The sequence below is a fragment of the Pecten maximus genome, chromosome 7 (genome assembly GCF_902652985.1).
Source record: "Pecten maximus chromosome 7, xPecMax1.1, whole genome shotgun sequence".
Classification (NCBI taxonomy): domain Eukaryota; kingdom Metazoa; phylum Mollusca; class Bivalvia; order Pectinida; family Pectinidae; genus Pecten; species Pecten maximus.
Window position 1 is genome coordinate 42,907,637 of NC_047021.1, and position 8,242 is coordinate 42,915,878.

Genomic DNA, 8,242 nt, shown 5'->3' on the forward strand with positions numbered 1-8,242 from the left:
ACCAGAGTAGAGATCGGCGCATAATAGGACAACCAGAGTAGAGGTTGGTGGATAGTTGTACAGACAGAGTAGAGGTTGGTGGATAGTGGTACAACCAGAGTAGAGATCGGCGCATAATAGGACAACCAGAGAAGAAGGTTGGTGGATAGTGGTACAACCAGAGTAGAGGTCGTTGGATAGTGGTACAAACAGAGTAGAGGTTGGTGGATAGTGGTACAAACAGAGTAGAGGTCGGTGCATAATAGGACAACCAGAGTAGAGGTCGGTGGATAATAGGACAACCAGAGTAGAGGTTGGTGGATAGTGGTACAACCAGAGTAGAGGTCGTTGGATAGTGGTACAAACAGAGTAGAGGTTGGTGGATAGTGGTACAAACAGAGTAGAGGTCGGTGCATAATAGGACAACCAGAGTAGAGGTCGGTGGATAATAGGACAACCAGAGTAGAGGTTGGTGGATAGTGGTACAACCAGAGTAGAGGTCGGTGGATAGTCGTACAACCAGAGTAGAGGTTGGTGGATAGTTGTACAACCAGAGTAGAGATCGGCGCATAATAGGACAACCAGAGTAGAGGTTGGTGGATAGTTGTACAGACAGAGTAGAGGTCGGTGCATAATAAGACAACCAGAGTAGAGGTCGGTGGATAGTGGTACAAACAGAGTAGAGGTTGGTGGATAGTTGTACAACCAGAGTAGAGATCGGCGCATAATAGGACAACCAGAGTAGAGGTTGGTGGATAGTTGTACAGACAGAGTAGAGGTTGGTGGATAGTGGTACAACCAGAGTAGAGATCGGCGCATAATAGGACAACCAGAGTAGGGGTCGTGGATAATAGGACAACCAGAGTAGAGGTCGTTGGATAGTGGTACAACCAGAGTAGAGGTTGGTGGATAGTGGTACAAACAGAGTAGAGGTCGGTGGATAGTTGTACAGACAGAGTAGAGGTTGGTGGATAGTGGTACAACCAGAGTAGAGGTCGGTTTATAGTGGTATAACCACAGTACAGGTCGTTGGATAGTGGTACAACCAGAGTAGAGGTTGGTGGATAGTGGTACAAACAGAGTAGAGGTCGGTGGATAGTTGTACAGACAGAGTAGAGGTCGGTGGATAGTGGTACAACCAGAGTAGAGGTCGGTGGATAGTCGTACAACCAGAGTAGAGGTCGGTGGATAGTGGTACAACCAGAGTAGAGGTCGGTGGATAGTGGTACAACCAGAGTAGAGGTCGGTGGATAGTCGTACAACCAGAGTAGAGGTCGGTGGATAGTGGTATAACCACAGTAGAGGTTGGTGGATAGTGGTACAAACAGAGTAGAGGTTGGTGGATAGTGGTACAACCAGAGTAAAGGTTGGTGTATAGTGGTACAACCAGAGTAGAGATCGGTGCATAATAGGACAACCAGAGTAGAGGTCGGTGGATAGTGGTATAACCACAGTAGAGGTTGGTGGATAGTGGTACAACCAGAGTAGAGGTCGGTGGATAGTGGTATAACCACAGTAGAGGTCGGTGGATAGTGGTACAACCAGAGTAGAGGTCGTTGGATAGTGGTACAACCAGAGTAGAGGTCGGTGGATAGTGGTACAAACAGAGTAGAGGTCGGTGCATAATAGGACAACCAGAGTAGAGGTTGGTGGATAGTGGTACAACCAGAGTAGAGGTCGGTGGATAGTGGTATAACCACAGTAGAGGTCGTTGGATAGTGGTACAACCAGAGTAGAGGTCGGTGGATAGTGGTATAACCACAGTAGAGGTCGTTGGATAGTGGTACAACCAGAGTAGAGGTCGGTGGATAGTCGTACAACCAGAGTAGAGGTTGGTGGATAGTGGTACAACCAGAGTAGAGATCGGTGCATAATAGGACAACCAGAGTAGAGGTCGTTGGATAGTGGTATAACCACAGTAGAGGTCGGTGGATAGTCGTACAACCAGAGTAGAGGTCGGTGGATAGTGGTACAACCAGAGTAGAGATCGGTGCATAATAGGACAACCAGAGTAGAGGTCGGTGGATAGTGGTATAACCACAGTAGAGGTCGTTGGATAGTGGTACAACCAGAGTAGAGGTCGGTGGATAGTCGTACAACCAGAGTAGAGGTCGGTGGATAGTGGTACAACCAGAGTAGAGATCGGTGCATAATAGGACAACCAGAGTAGAGGTCGGTGTATAGTGGTATAACCACAGTAGAGGTTGGTGGATAGTGGTACAAACAGAGTAGAGGTCGGTGCATAATAGGACAACCAGAGTAGAGGTCGGTGGATAGTTGTACAACCAGAGTAGAGGTCGGTGGATAGTGGTACAACCAGAGTAGAGGTTGGTGGATAGTGGTACAACCAGAGTAGAGGTTGGTGGATAGTGGTATAACCAGAGTAGAGGTTGGTGGATCGTGGTACAACCAGAGTAGAGGTTGGTGGATAGTGGTACAAACAAAGTAGAGGTCGGTGGATAGTGGTACAACCAGAGTAGAGGTCGGTGCATAATAGGACAACCAGAGTAGAGGTTGGTGGATAGTGGTACAACCAGAATAGAGGTCGGTGGATAGTGGTATAACCACAGTAGAGGTCGTTGGATAGTGGTACAACCAGAGTAGAGGTCGGTGGATAGTGGTATAACCACAGTAGAGGTCGTTGGATAGTGGTACAACCAGAGTAGAGGTCGGTGGATAGTCGTACAACCAGAGTAGAGGTTGGTGGATAGTGGTACAACCAGAGTAGAGATCGGTGCATAATAGGACAACCAGAGTAGAGGTCGTTGGATAGTGGTATAACCATAGTAGTGGTCGGTGGATAGTCGTACAACCAGAGTAGAGGTCGGTGGATAGTGGTACAACCAGAGTAGAGATCGGTGCATAATAGGACAACCAGAGTAGAGGTCGGTGGATAGTGGTATAACCACAGTAGAGGTCGTTGGATAGTGGTACAACCAGAGTAGAGGTCGGTGGATAGTCGTACAACCAGAGTAGAGGTCGGTGGATAGTGGTACAACCAGAGTAGAGATCGGTGCATAATAGGACAACCAGAGTAGAGGTCGGTGTATAGTGGTATAACCACAGTAGAGGTTGGTGGATAGTGGTACAAACAGAGTAGAGGTCGGTGCATAATAGGACAACCAGAGTAGAGGTCGGTGGATAGTTGTACAACCAGAGTAGAGGTCGGTGGATAGTGGTACAACCAGAGTAGAGGTTGGTGGATAGTGGTACAACCAGAGTAGAGGTTGGTGGATAGTGGTATAACCAGAGTAGAGGTTGGTGGATCGTGGTACAACCAGAGTAGAGGTTGGTGGATAGTGGTACAAACAGAGTAGAGGTCGGTGGATAGTGGTACAACCAGAGTAGAGGTCGGTGCATAATAGGACAACCAGAGTAGAGGTTGGTGGATAGTGGTACAACCAGAGTATAGGTCGGTGCATAATAGGACAACCAGAGTAGAGGTTGGTGGATAGTGGTACAACCAGAGTAGGGGTCGGTGGATAGTCGTTCAACCAGAGTAGAGGTTGGTGCATAATAGGACAACCAGAGTAGAGGTCGGTGGATAGTGGTACAACCAGAGTAGGGGTCGGTGGATAGTCGTTCAACCAGAGTAGAGGTTGGTGCATAATAGGACAACCAGAGTAGAGGTCGGTGGATAGTGGTACAACCAGAGTAGAGGTAGGTGGATAGTGGTATAACCAGAGTAGAGGTCGGTGGATAGTGGTATAACCAGAGTAGAGGTCGGTGGATAGTGGTATAACCAGAGTAGAGGTCGGTGTATAGTGGTACAACCAGAGTAGTGGTCGGTGGATAGTGGTATAACCAGAGTAGAGGTCGGTGGATAGTGGTATAACCAGAGTAGAGGTCGGTGGATAGTGGTACAACCAGAGTAGAGGTCGGTGGATAGTGGTACAACCAGAGTAGAGGTCGTTGGATAGTGGTAAAACCAGAGTAGAGGTCGGTGGATAGTTGTACAACTAGAGTAGAGGTCGGTGGATAATGGTACAACCAGAGTAGGGGTCGGTGGATAGTCGTTCAACCAGAGTAGAGGTTGGTGGATAGTGGTACAACCAGAGTAGTGGTCGGTGGATAGTGGTACAACCAGAGTAGAGGTCGGTGGATAGTGGTATAACCAGAGTAGAGGTTGGTGGATATTGGTACAACCAGAGTAGGGGTCGGTGGATAATGGTACAACCAGAGTAGGGGTCGGTGGATAATGGTACAACCAGAGTAGGGGTCGGTGGATAATGGTACAACCAGAGTAGAGGTCGGTGGATAGTCGTACAAACAGAGTAGAGGTCGGTGGATAGTCGTACAACCAGAGTAGGGGTCGGTGGATAGTCGTACAAACAGAGTAGAGGTCGGTGGATAGTCGTACAACCAGAGTAGAGGTCGGTGGATAGTGGTACAACCAGAGTAGAGATCGGTAGATATTGAGACAAGTAGAATGTCGTAGCGTCCGTCTCGGTAACATATATTGGAGGAAATGAGTTCCGGAGATTGGATATTTTCCCCCATTTTTCCCACTCTTTCTCGAATTTTTCCCGTACCCTTTCACCCTGACTGTAGGCAATATATTTTTGCAAATTATAGTAATCTTTTATAGTGCTGATCAGACTATTAATATTGAGGGACTTATGGAGGCATTCAATCTTAAGTTTGTTCCGTTTTTAACTGCATATCTGCATTTTGCATTTACCGCTACATTGACCAATCTCATACTTCATCTTGACCAGTAACGCCACCTGTCGCGTCATTTCCGGGGACAAAAGAATATTATACGGCTATGCCGAAAAATTGAGGATATTACCTACGCACCACTAACGTTCAGCGATGACATTGGGTTATGATGAAGACAATCTGTGACGAAGGTTAGATTAGAGGTGCACGCGCATCAAGTGATTCAATGTGAAAAACACTGGAAGGGAGATAACTGTAGCTGTCTTTATGCATTCTACACTAAAACATCAGCACATGGTGTATGTCCAGTATATATATATCTTTTATATTTCTATGTCTTTTACTAAGTTCACGGTAATTAAATCCTTCGTAGCTCTCTTTATGATAACACGAGGCGACTAATTGGAATACCGTGACAGATTGGGGAGATTAAATGGCGTATCTCGCTATAGTGACACTGAAAGGAAATCACAAATGTTTCAATCTATACTGGTCCGTCGTTATGGTAATGTATTCTCGGGTAAACAATAATCAGCCGATATATTCGACACGAACCGAAATGAGAAGACACATTGATTGATTGATTGATTGATTGATGGGGCTTTACGTCCTTGTTCCGGTTATAACATGATCTGCCTCGGTTTTATATACATGTATAAAACGACACGTGATCTGCCTCGGTTTGATATATCACGTGATTCGTTGGTTGGATCTTTTTCACGGTAAAACTCAAGTAATACATGTGAATTACCATACAATGCCATTTCAAGGTCAAGGTCACTTATGATACAGATGTTTCATGTTCATTTCCTTTTCTATGACGTCAGCAGTGTGATCGATAACGTATTGTAGATTAAAGATGGGAGTCCAACTGTCAAACACTGTGAAGCTCGTCTAGAAAGAATCACAAGTATTTCAGCAGTTATTGGAAACTCTGCTATCTTAATCACATCCAGAAGTTTTGATAAAATAACCATGAAAACGTCAAATTTGTTTATTGAGGCCGCCCCGGCGATTTAGTGAAATTTACTACAAACTTATCTAGACATACAAACAAATTTATAATATACCAGCAGTTGTGAATATCTAGTTAGCGTAGCAGCAGTTCTTCTGTTTCACCCCTTGGTTCATTTGCTGTTTTTTGTAGAGGCATGTGATATTTTTTGTATTTTAGTAAGATGGTACTTAAAAGTTATTCCGAACAGTCTTTGTCGACTTAAGCGGAAAACCAGAGAGATTTCAACACACCAGTATCCAGAAACAAATCTATTCATACCGGTAACCAGGGACAGAGTCCCACATATCGGTGACCAGGACAGTAACCCATATATAAAAAAAAACCAGGGACAAAGTACCTCAAAATGGAATCCAGGGACAGAAATCCACACAAAGGTGACCAGAGACATAGTCCCTCATACCGGTAATCAGGGCAGAAACCCACATTTCATAAACCAGGGACAAAGTTCCACATACCGCAAACCAGGGACAGAAATCCAAACACAAGCGAACAGGACAAACTCCCACACATCGATAACCATGGACCAGGGACAAACCCACACACAAACCGGTAACCAGGGACAAAGTATCACACACCGGTAACCAGGGACAGAGTCTCACACACCTGTAACCAGGGACAAAGTCTCACACACCGGTAACCAAGGACAAAGTCTCACACACCGGTAACCAGGGACAGAATCCAACATACCGGTAACCAGGGACAGAATCCAACATACCAGTAACCAGGGACAGAGTCCAACACACCGATAACCAGGTACAGAGTCCCACATACCGGTAACCAGGGACAGAGTCCAACACACCGGTAACCAGGGACATAATCCAACATACCAGTAACCAGGGACAGAATCAAACATACCAGTAACCAGGGATAGAGTCCAACACACCTGTAACCAGGGACAAAGTCTCACACACCGGTAACCAAGGACAAAGTCTCACACACCGGTAACCAGGGACAGAATCCAACATACCGGTAACCAGGGACAGAGTCCAACATACCAGTAACCAGGGACAGAGTCCAACACACCGATAACCAGGTACAGAGTCCCACATACCGGTAACCAGGGACAGAGTCCAACACACCGGTAACCAGGGACATAATCCAACATACCAGTAACCAGGGACAGAATCCAACATACCAGTAACCAGGGACAGAGTCCAACACACCGATAACCAGGGACAGAGTCCCACATACCGGTAACCAGGGACAGAGTCCAACACACCGGTAACCAGGGACATAATCCAACATACCAGTAACCAGGGACAGAGTCCAACACACCGGTAACCAGGGACAGAGTCCCACATACCGGTAACCAGGGACAGAGTCCAACATACCGGTAACCAGGGACAGAATCCAACATACCGGTAACCAGGGACGGAGTCCAACATACCGGTAACCAGGGACAGAGTCTCACATACCGGTAACCAGGGACAGAGTCCAACACACCGGTAACCAGGGACAGAGTCCCACATACCGGAAACCAGGGACAGAATCCAACATACCGGTAACCAGGGACGGAGTCCCACATACCGGTAACCAGGGACAGAATCCAACATACCGGTAACCAGGGACAGAGTCTTATACACCGTTAACCAGGAACAGAAATCAACACACCGGTAACTAACCAGGGACAAACTCACACACCGGTAATCCGGGACAGAGTCCCACATACCGGTAACCAGGGACAGAGTCCAACACACCGGTAGCCAGGGACAGAATCCAACATACCAGTAACCAGGGACAGAGTCCAACACACCGGTAACCAGGGACAGAGTCCCACATACCGGTAACCAGGAACAGAGTCCAACATACCGGTAACGAGGGACAGAATCCAACATACCGGTAACCAGGGACGGAGTCCAACATACCGGTAACCAGGGACAGAGTCTCACATACCGGTAACCAGGGACAGAGTCCATCACACCGGTAACCAGGGACAGAGTCCCATATACCGGTAACCAGGGACAGAGTCCCATATACCGGTAACCAGGGACAGAGTCCAACACACCGGTAACCAGGGACAGAGTCTCACACATCGGTAACCAGGGACAGAAATCCACACACATGCGAACAGGGACAAACTCACGCACACCGGTAACCAGGGACAGGGTCCCACATACCGGTAACCAGGAAGAGAAATCCACACACCGGTAACTAACCAGGGACAAACTCACACACACCGGTAACCAGGGACAGAGTCGAACACACCGGTAACCAGGGACAGAGTCTCACATACCGGTAACCAGGGACAGAGTCCCACATACCGGTAACCAGGAACAAAGTCCCACATACCGGTAACCAGGGACAGAGTCCAACATACCGGTAACGAGGGACAGAATCCAACATACCGGTTACCAGAGACAGAGTCTCACACAACGATAACCAGGGACAGAGTCTCACACACCGGTAACCAGGGACAGAAATACACACACATGCGAACAGGGACAAACTCACGCACACCGGTAATCCGGGACAGAGTCCCACACACCGGTAACCAGGGACAGAGTCCCACATACCGGTAACCAGGGACAGAGTCCCACATACCGGTTACCAGGGACAGAGTCCCACATACCGGTAGCCAGGGAC